This window comes from Chiloscyllium plagiosum, unplaced genomic scaffold (assembly GCF_037043375.1).
Source record: "Chiloscyllium plagiosum isolate Xiang-an unplaced genomic scaffold, Cpla_swu_hap1 HiC_scaffold_35, whole genome shotgun sequence".
Taxonomy (NCBI): domain Eukaryota; kingdom Metazoa; phylum Chordata; class Chondrichthyes; order Orectolobiformes; family Hemiscylliidae; genus Chiloscyllium; species Chiloscyllium plagiosum.
In genome coordinates this window covers 40,693,217-40,705,001 of record NW_028270173.1, presented here as the reverse complement: position 1 = coordinate 40,705,001, position 11,785 = coordinate 40,693,217, and positions in this window count along the sequence as shown.

Genomic DNA, 11,785 nt, shown 5'->3' with positions numbered 1-11,785 from the left:
GTATGCAGATCTTCCTCGACAATGGAAGCTTCTGTAGCTGTGATACACTCTCTGATTAGTAGTGCTATACCCGCTCCTCTTTTTCCCCCTCCCTATTCTTTTTAAATGCTCTAAACCCTGGAACGTCCATCAACTATCCCTGCCCCTGAGAAACCCATGTCTCTGTTATGGCCACAACATCATAGCACCAGGTACTGATCCATGCTCTAAGTTCGTCACTTTTATTCCTGATACTCCTTGCGTTAAAGCAAACACACTTTAACTGATACCTTGGTTCCTTGCCAGGAAAATCCTTCCCTCTAGCTGGTCTACCTCTTGCTCTTGCCTCATCTGCATCAACTCTCACCTCCGGTATGCAGCTCAGGTTCCCACCCCCCTGCCATACTAGTTTAAACCCTCTCAAACTACTCGAGCAAACCTTCCACCCAGGACATTGGTCCCCTTCCAGTTCAGGTGCAACCTGTCCTTCTTGTACAGGTCCCACCTTCCCCAGAAGGCATCCCAATTATTTACATATCTGAAGCCCTCCCTCCTACACCAGCTGCGCAGCCACGTATTAAGCTGTGCCCGTTCCCTGTTCCTCGCCTCGCTATCTCGTGGCACTGGCAGTAAACTAGAGAACACTACTCTGTTCGTTCTGCTTTGCAGCTTCCATCCTAACTCCCTGAAATCACTTTTTATATCCTCGATCCTTTTCCTGGCTATATCATTCGTGCCAATATGTAACAAGCTTTCTGGCTGTTCGCCCTCCCCTTTTAGAACCTTTTACACCCGATCGGAGACATCCCGGACCCTGGCACCAGGGAGGCAACATACCTTCCGGGAATCCCGATCCTGACCACAAAATCTCCTGTCGATTCCCCGAACAATCGAGTCCCCTACCACGAGTACTTTTCTGTTCTGCCCCTTGTGTCACAATGGCGTAATGGAGGGAGGTCCATGACTTTATCCAGCAACAGCAATAAAATGGAGGGGAGCTTGCAGGTTTTGGTGCCCCCATGTGTTGTCACCCTTATCCTCCAAAATGGAAATTGTTGTGCGCTTAAAACGTGCGGCCTGGGGATGTTCAGTGAATTTGTGCAGTGAATCTTGTTCATAGTACACACGACCGCCACTAAGCACAGGTAGTGGAGGGAGTGGACGGTTCCTGTTAATCGAGTGGACTACTTTGTCTGGAATGGTATCAACCTTCTTGAGTGTTGTTAGAGCTGCACACATTCATGCCAGTGAAGCATAATCCATCATATTCCTGACAATTATGGACAAGCATTCGGGAGTCAGGGGGAGAGTTAGTCGTTGCAGTATTCCTCACCTTTGACCTGCTTTTGTGGCATATATAAAAGGTAAACCACAGAACATTGATAGTGGGGGATTCATTAAGGGACAGAAATGTGGTTCAGTGGTTCCCACTGCTGATGCACAATGCCAGGCACCTGGCCTCAATTCCAGTCTTAAGGTCACTATCTCGATGAATTTTGCGCTGTCTCCCGTTACATGTATGCATTACCATCTGAATTTCCAGTTTCCTCCCACGTTCCAAACACGTGCAAATTAGACAGATTGTCCATGCTAAGTTCACCCGTGAGTCCAGAGATGTGCAGGCTATGTGAGTTAACCATGAGAAATTCTTGATAATGCAGATTTGGCCCCTTGGACGGTCAGTATACATGAATGGGACAAATTGTCTCTTTTCTGCATTGTAGGGATCCCATGATTCAGTGATGGTAACGCCATTGAATGTCGGAGGAAGGAGTTCGGCTGTCAGTTATTGAAGATTGTCTGGGATTTCTGTGGTATGAATAAACTTATCACTTGTCTGGAGATTGTCCAGATGCTTATTTTTTGCTTTTGAACATTATTTATTCAACATATGAGGAGTCACGAATGGTGCTGAACCTTATGCAATGGTTGGTGAACATCCCCACGTCTGGTGATATGATGGAGAGAAATTCATTGATGAAGCAGACACTACCCTCAGGAACTCCAGCACAGATAACCTGGAGCTGAGTGGCTATTCTGCGACATCCAGAACCGTCTGTCCATGTGCCATGTATAATTGCAACTAGCAGAGAATATGCTTTCTGATGCACACTAATTGAAGTTTTGCGAGAGCTTCTAACTGATACATTCGGTTGAATCCATCCTCGATATAAAGGTCGGTCACTCTCACCTCACCCCTGGAATTCAGCTGTTTTGTCCATGTTTGAGACTGTGGTCAGGATTTGAATGGCTCTGGTGGTACCGAAACTGGGCATCACTGAACAGGCTATTACTGAACAGGTACTGCTTGATAGCACTGGTGATGACATCTTTCATCACTTTACAGATGATCAAAAGGAGACTGACGGGGCAGTAATTGGCCAGGTTGGATTTGTCCTCAAGTTTTTCTTTTTGTATACAGGGTATACCGAGGTAATTTCGCATATGATTTAGAGGGCATGTCTTAAATGTACGAGAAGTCTAGGAATGGGAATTTCTGGACCACAAGTCTTCAGTACTATTGACAGAATGGTGGCGTGGACCATACCCTTTACAGTATCCAGTGTCTCTATCTGTTTCTTGATATCAATTGGAGAGAATTGAAATGCCTGAGGACTGCTATCTGCGATGTGGGTAATATCTGCAGGAGGCCTACGTGGATTATCCATTTGGCATGTCAAGCTGAACGTTCCTGCGAATGCTTCAGCTTTACCTTTTGCACTGATGTGATGGGCTCTTGCATCATTGAGCATGGAAAAGGTTGCGGAGCTTCCTCCTCCAGTGAAGTGTTTAATTTTCAACAACTAGATATTGAAGACACCGAAGGCAGGGGGCTGCCAGGAAGAAATGTGGGCAGCGGCTGAACCCAAGACACTACACGTGTAATGTTTCCCAGCTTACCTCCTCCTTTTAACTCTCTGTTAGGTTGATAAGGTAAGGCTTCTCTACTTCTATTGTTTTCTTCTTCTGTACTGTGTGATTCGTCAGAAATTTTACTTGCTTTTTTTTACTTAATCTATTAATTGGTTATTTGAATAAGACCTTAGCCAAGAAGTACTAGAAATTATTTAGATCATAAATTTGTATAAATTAATCAACCAAGAAGAGATGGCTGGGCAGGTGACGTGCTATAAGCTGTATGATGTGGGAGCTGTCTGATCTCATTATGAACGGCAGTGACCACATTTGCAGCAAATGTTGGTTGCTGGAAGAAGTCTGGTTCAGAGTTGATTTTATGGAATCTGAGCTTCAAACACTGCAGCACATCCGTGACAAGGAATGTTATTTTGATGCTTTGCTTCAGAAGACTGTCACAACTGGTAGGATGAAGTAGTTCAGATTCAGTTAGTGATTCTGGACAACAGGGTGTGATTACAACTGAGGCATGTGTGGTGGCGGTCCTGAGTTCAGAAGTAGAGGAGCCTCAGCTTTTGACCTTACCCAACAGGAATGCGATTCTTGCTCCCCATGTGAAGGAGGAAAAGGGATGCGGGGAGGATAATCCAACTGACTATGGCATCATGGTGCAGAGGGCCATTCAAGAGGAGGGAGCAAAAAGACAAGCAGTAATTATAGGGCAGTCTATAAATAGGGGGACAGACATTATCCTTTGCAAGCCAGATTTGGAGACCTGCATTGTGCATTGCCTGCCCGGTGCCAGGGTGCAAGATATCTCTGACTGACTTGAAAGGATATTAGAACGGGAGGGGAAAGATTGGGATCTGTTGTGGTCCATATTGGGACTAACAATTCAGACAAGGCTTGGATGGAGAACCTGTTTGGGGATTTTGAAGCACTAGGAACAAAATGAAGGGACAAGTCCTCGAGGGTCATAATGTCCGCATTACTGCCTAAACCTTAATCAAATTGGCATAAGGATAAGAAAATTAGGGAAGTAAACACGTGGCAAAGGGAATGGCGTGGGAAAGAAGAGTTCTATTTCATGAGGCATTGGCATCAATTTTGGAACCGAGGAGGATCTGCACCAATGGGACAGTCTCCACCTGAACTGAAAAGGATAAATAGTGCCGTCACGAGGACTTTAAACTCGTGAGAAAGGGAGTACTAAAGATGCTGGAGTTCAGAGTCGAGAGTGTGGTGCTCGAAAATCACAGCAGGTCAGGCAGCATACGACTAACAGGAGAATTAATGTTTTGGGTAATAAACATCCTGATGAAGGGCCTGAAACATCTATTCTCCTGCTCGTCCAATGCTGCCTGGCATGTTTTGCTTTTCCAGCACCACACTCTCGATTTTAAGCTTGTGAGTCGGGCGGAAGGGAAAGGGATAGCAATAGGAAGTATTATGATAAATGAAAAGGTAAACAGCAAGTTAGCATGTATGTAGGAGGGTTTATGTTAAACGCGGACTATGAAAGAAGCAAATAGGAAGGATAATTTCGGAGATATTAGAGATGTTGTGAATGATGGTGATAAGGGAGCTGGCATTAAAAACACTTGACCTCAATGCTCAGACCATTCCGAACAAGGTTATTGATTTGGTAGCCATTATAGAGACCTGCTTACACAATGGTCACTAATGGGAGTTGAATATCCAAAGGTACAAGACGATTCAGAAGGACAGACAATAATGTAAGGGATGTGGAGTAGTTCTGATATTCAAGGACGACATTAAAGCGGTGATGGGAAATGATGGAGGGTCAATGGAAAATTAGGTTGATTCCAATTGAGTGGAAATTAGAAATTCTATGAAGATAAAGTCACTTACCGGCACAGTCTATAGGCCACAAAATAATAACATCACATTGCGTCAGGCAATAAACAAAGGAATAACTAATGCCTGTAAAAATGGTACGGCCATTATCATGGCAGATTTTAATGCAGATTCGTCGAACCTGCACGATCAGGGTTGCCTTGAGGAGGATGTCTTTTAGTGTATCTGTGATAGTTTTCTTGAACAGTCCGTAATGGAACCGACGAGGGAGCAAGCTATCCGAGATCTGGTCCTCTGTATTGAGGCAGGAATATATAATGACCTCATTGTTAGGAATCCTCTTAGAAGAAGTGATCACCATATGGTTGAATTTGGAATGCAGCTGGACACTGTGAAGATAAAATACAATACTGGGATGCTGTGTTTAAAGAATGAGAACTAAAATAGAATGGGGGGTCTGGACCTGGATAAAGCAGACTGGAGACAAATATATTGCGGTGGGACAGTTGTCGAGCAGTGGAGGACTTCCAAAGAAATTTTTCAAAGTGCTCAGCAAAAGCATATTCCAGTGAAAAGGAAGGACTATAAGAAAAGGGGTAATTTGCCATGGTCGTGTGAGGAAATAAGACAGGTTATTAAATTGAAAGGGAAGGCATACAAAATGGCCAAAAGGAACATGAAACTAGAAGTTAGGAGAATATTAAAGGTCAACAGAGATCCACAAAAGGAGTTGTAAAGAAAATTAAGATCGAGCATGAGAAAAAAAAATAGCACTGAATATAAAGGCGGATTGTCAAATTATCAATGAAAACATAAAACGAAAAAGAGTGGTTCAAGTAAATGTTGACCCTTTAGAGGATGAGAAGGGGCACTTAGTTATGGAACATGATGACATTGCACAGGAATTTTGTATTGGTCTTCACAGTGGAGGACACTAAAAACATGCCATTAAGTGACAAAGAGACGAAGGTAGGTGAGGACCTGGAAACTATCATTATTTTGGAAGAACTAGTGTTGGGAAAGCTACTGGAGCTAAGGATAGATACGTCTCCTGGCCCTGATGGAATGCATCTCAGGGTACTAGAAGACATGGTGGGAGAAATAGCAGGTGCACTGGTGGTAATTTTACAAACTTCCCTGGACTCTAGGGAAGACCCAGCAGATTGGAAAACAACAAATGTGATGCCACTGTTTGAAAAGGGAGGTAGACAAAAGGTAGGGAATTATAGACCAGTTAGCTTAACTTCTGTAGTGGGGAAGATGCTTGAGTCTCTTATCAAGGAAGAAACAGCAGTGCATCTTGAAAGAAGTTGTCCCACTGGTCAGAAGCAGCATGGTTTCATGAAGGGCAGGTCATGCTTGACAAATCTTCTCAAATTCTATGAAGACATTTCGAGCAAGTGGAACAATGGGGATACAGTGGGTGTGGGGTATTTCGAATTCCAAAAGACCTTCGACAAGGTGCCGCACGTGAGGCTGCTGCATAAGGTAATGATGCATGGCATTGGTGTAGAATAGTAGCATGGGTAGTGGATTGGTTGACAATATGAAAGCAATGGGTGGGGATAAATGAGTGCAAATCTTATTGGCAATCGGTGACTCAGGGATTGGGACTGAAATTATTTACAAATTATATCGATGATTTATAGTTGGAGACCCCAATGAAAGGGGTCAAAGTTTGCAGATGACACTAAGGTCAGAGGAAGGTTTGCAGAGGACTGTGAAAATTTGCACAAGAACATAGATTGAGTGGCTGAGCAAAGGTCAGGTAGATGGTGTACAATGTTAATATGTTTGAACTCATATATTTTTTGTAGAAGTAACAGTAAAAACGATTATTAGGTGAATGGCAAAAAGTTGAAACATGCTGCTATGCAGAGGGACCTGGGTGCCGTTGTGCAGGAATCACAGAAGGTTCGTCTCCAGGTGCAACAAGTAATTAGGCAGGCTATTTAAATTTTGTCCAAATTGCTAAAGGGATTGAGTTTAAATCAGAGACGTAATGTTGCAGCTGTACAAGGTGTTGGTGAGACCACAGCTGGAGTACTGTGTGCAGTTTTGGTCTCCTTACTTCAAAACAAAGGATATACAGGCACTGGAGGAGCTTCACCAGATTGATTCCAGAGTTGATGGGGTTGGCTTATGAGGGGAGACGAAGTAGGCTGGGATTATATTCATTGGAATTCTGAAGAATGAAGGGGGTTCGCATAGAAACATATAACATCATAAATGGACTCAAAAAAACAGAAGTAGGATGTTTCCACTGGGGAGTGAAGCAAGAACAAGAGCGCATAGCCTCGAAATTATAGAGAGTAGATTTAGGAGGGTTGTTAATCTATGGAATTACTTGACCAAGGATGTAATTGAAGCTGCTTCTGTAAACGCTTTTAAAGCTGAGGTCGATCCACTTTTGAAAAATAAAGGAATTAAGGGATAGGGTGAGTGCGTGGGTCAATGGAGCTGAGTCCACAAAAAGATTATCCATGATCTGACTGTGTGGCACAATAGGCTCGAAGGACCAGATGGCTTATTCCTGCTCCTAGTTCTTATGATCTTATGTGGCAGGACTTCTGAGTTTAGAACAAGCGTTAGTCTGCCTCTCACTTGCTGCCAATGCTGTTTGGCATAGAAACAAGTTTAGGCGCTAACTGCCGTGAGTGTTCTCAGGCTCCACTATAAAAATGTTGCAGTAATTGATTTTTAAAAGCAAAACACATTGACCAAACATGACAGCACTGTGCAAACTATAGGTCAATTTAACCATGAGATACTTTGCTTTCAGCTTTCGTTAAATCAATGGTTTCTTCAACCATTGTTTAGAAGTCGGGTCAACCGACCGCAGACATTATCTCTGATTTCTGTACACAAATGCTGCCACATTTACTGAGCTTGTCCAGCAATTTCTGGATGTGTTTATGATTTACAAACCCGCAGTGTTTCAGGTTTCCTGAATTTCAGAGATCATTTGTCCATCTCATTTGGGGACTGTATGATTAGAAGATAGAAGATAGAACAATGCAGGTCAGTGTGGCACCGACCTTTGAATTAATCTAAGCCCATCCCCCTGCACTATCCCATCATCCATGTGTTCATCCAAAGATTGTTTAAATCTCCATAATGTGGCTGAGTTAACTACATTGGCAGGCAGGTAATTCCATCTCCAGATCATTCGCTGAGTAAAGAACCTATCTCCGATATCTGTCTTTTTCGATCACCCCTCAATTTGTAGTTTACTCCCCACCCCATGCCACCTACCGTCATCAACTCCCGAAAAAGACTTTCAGTGTTGATCCTAACAAATCGTCTGATCATCTTTTATGCACCGTTCAAATCCCCTCTTAGCCTTCTTCTTTCCAATGGAAACAGACCCAAGTCTTTCAAGCTTTTCTCATAAGACCTTCCCTCCAGACCAGGCAACATCTTGGATAATCTCCTCTGCACATTTTCCAATTTTCCACATCCTTCCTGCAATGGGACGACGAGAAATGTGCACAATATTCTAAGTGCAGCTGCATTATCTTTTTGTACAGTAACAACATGACATTATGGCTACAGAACTCAATCCCTTTACCAAAAAACAACCTAACACAGAGTATGCCTTCTTATCAGCATGATCAACTTGGGTGGCAACTTTCAGGGATCTACGCACATAGAGTCATAGAGATGTCCAGCACGGAAACAGATCCTTGAGTCCAACGTGACCATGCCGACCTGATATCCTAACCCAATCCAGTCCCAAATGCCAGCACACAGCCCATATTCATCGAAACCCATCCTATTCATATACCCATACAGATGCCTTTTAAAGTTTGCAATTGTTCTCGTCTCCATTACCTTCTCTGGCAGCTTAGTCTATTCACGGAACACCATCTGCCTGAAGGAGTTGCCCAATTGGTCTCTATTATATCTTTCCCCTCTCAGCCTAAACGTATGTCTTCCAGTTCTGGACTCCACCCCCCCCCCCTCCCCCTCCCCACACCCACCACAGGGAGAAGTCTTTGTCTATTTATCCTATCAATGCTCTTCATGATTTTATAAACGTTTGTACGGTCACCCCTCAGCCTCCGAAGCTCCAGGGAAAACAGTCTCAGCCTGTTTCGCCTCTCCCTCCAGCTGAAAACGTCCGAAACCCGTGGCAACATACTTGTAAATCTTTTTCGGAACCCTTTCGAGCTTCACGACATCTTTATGATCGTCAGGAGAGCAGAATTGCACGCAATATTCGAAACGTGGCCTAACCAATGCCCTGCACAGCCGCAACATGACCTCCAAAATCCTGTACTTAATACTGTGACCAAAAAAGGAAATTATCACAATCCTATCGACCTGCGACTCTCCTTTCAAACAGCTATGAACCTGCACTCCAAGGTCTCTTTGTTCAGCAAACACTCCTTCGGATCTTACCATTAAGTGTACAAGTCCTGACAATATTTGTTTTCAAAAAATGCAGCACCTCACATTTATTTAAATTCAACTCGATTTTGCCACTTTTCATCCCATTGACTCATCTGGTCAAGATCCCTTTGTAATCTGAGGTAACTTCCTGAGATGTTCTCTATACCTCCAATATTGGTGTCATCTGCAAACTTAATAACTGTAACCCTAATGATCATATTCAAAACATTTATATAATTGATGAAGAGTAGTAGACACAACACTGATCCTTGTGGCACTCCACTGATCACAGGTGTACAGTTTTAAAAATAACCCTCCACCACCATGCTCCGTCCTCTACCTTTGAGCCAGTTCTGAATCAAATGGCTGGTTCTCTCTGTATTCCATGAGATCTAACTTTGCTAGACAGTTTCCATGGAGAATCTTGTCGAACACCTTACTGAAGTCCATATGGATCACGTCTACCACTCTGCCCTCATCAATCGTCTTTGTTACAACTTCATAAAAACTTAGTCAAGTTTTGGAATCATGATTTCCCACGCACAATGTCGTGTTGACTATACATAAACAGTACTTGCCTTTCCAAATACATGTACATCTTTCCCTGCGGATTCCCTCCAACAACTTGCCCACCACCGACGTCAGGCTCACTGGTCTATAGTTCCCCGGATTGTCCTTACCACCTTTCTTAAGCAGTTACAACATGTCAGCCATCCTCCAGTCTTGTGGCACCTCACCTGTGACTATCGAAGATACAAATGTCTCAGCTAACGACCCAAAAATCTCCTTCCTAACATCCCACAGAATTTTAGGGTAGACCTGATCATATCCTGGTGATATATGCACTTTTATGCATTTCAAGATATCAAGCACTACCTCCTCTGTAATATGAACATTTTTCAAGAAGTCACCATCTCTTTGTCTCCATTCTATATCTTCCCTATCCTTTTGCACTCTAAACACCGATGAAAAATACTCGTTTGTTATCTCCCACATCTCCTGCGGCTCCACACAAAGACCTTGCTCATCTTTGAGTGGCCCTATTCTCTCCCTCGTTACTCTGCTGTTCTTAATGAGTTTGTAAAATCCCTTAAGATTCTCATTAACTGTATTTGCCAAAGCTATCTCATTTCCACTTCTTGCCCTCAAGATTTCCCACTCAAGTGTCCTCCTACTGACTTTATTCTATTCTAATAATTCACTCAGTCTAGCTTGTCTATACCGAACATTTGCTTCTTGCTTTTTCTGAAGCATACCATCAATTTATTTTGACATCCAGCGTTCCCTATACCTTCCAACTTTTTTTTTCCACCTTAACTGGAACATACTGTCTCTGGAGTTCTATTAACTAATTTCTGAATGTTTGCCATTTTCTAGCCGTCACTTTGCCTGTGAACATCTGCACCCAATCACGTTTTGAATGATGCTGCCTAATACTGTCAAAATTGCCTTTTTTTCCAAATTAAAACTTCAACTTTTATGTCTGGTCTATCCTTTTCTATTACTATTTTAAAACCATTGGAACTATAGTCGCTGGCCCCAACGTGTTCTCCCACTGACACCTCAATCACCTGCACTTCCTTATTTCCCAAGACGAGGTCAAGGTTTGCACCTTCACTTGTAGGTACATCCACACAATGAATCAGAAAGTTTTCTTGTTCGCACTTAACAAATTCCTCACCATCGCATTCCTTAACACTCTGGCATTCCCAGTCTGTGTTTAGAAAGTTAAGATCCCCTACCATAACCACCCTATTACTCCTACTGATAACTGAGGTCTCCTTACACATTTGTTTCTCTATTGTGTGATCGACAGGGAGAGTATAATACAATCCCAATCAGGTGATCATCACTTTCCTATTTCTTAGTTCCACACAAATAACTTCCGTGGATGTATTTCTAGGAATATCCTCCCTAAGTACAGCTGTAATGCTATCTCCAATCAAAAACGTCAGTTACCCTCCTCTCTCGTCCCCTCTTGTTCTGTCCTGCAACATTTGTAGCCTGGAACATTAAGCTGCCATTCCTGTCCACAACTGAGCCCTGATATCCCAGTCCCATGTTCCTAACCATGCCCAGTTCTCATCTGCCTTTCCTGCTAGACCCCTTGCATTGAAATAAATGCAGTTTAATTTGTCAGGCTTACCTTGCTCTCTGCTTTGTCCCTGCCTGCCCTGGCTGTTTGACATGCCTTTTTTCTCAACTGCACCAGACTCAGATTGATCTCCTTCCTCAATATCTCCCTGGGATCCACCTCCAACCTGACTGGTTTTAAACCTCCCGAGGAGCTCCAGCAATCCTCCCTGCCAGTATATTAGTCCCCTTCAAATTTAGGTGCCATCAGTCCTTCTTCTACAGGTCATTTCTATCCCAAAAGAGCTTCCAATGATCTAAAAGTGTTAATCATTCTACCATACAACAGCTCCACAGCTATGCATTTCTCTGCTCTATCCCACTATTCCAGCCTTAACGAGCTCTTAGGCCCGGGAGTAACCCAGATATTACTAATTTCGAGCACCTCCTTGTTTATTTTTTTTGCCTAACTGTCAGTAATCTCCCTTTAGCTCTGATGAAGAGTGGACCTGAAATGTTAATTCTGACTTCTTTCTGGTGACTGATCTACCGATCATTTATGTCTTTGATTCTGATGTCCAGCGCCTATATTTCTTACGTTTTGTTATGCTGAATATTTTATCCGACGGAAAATAGTGGATGAGAGTCTACCCAGAGTGGGGAT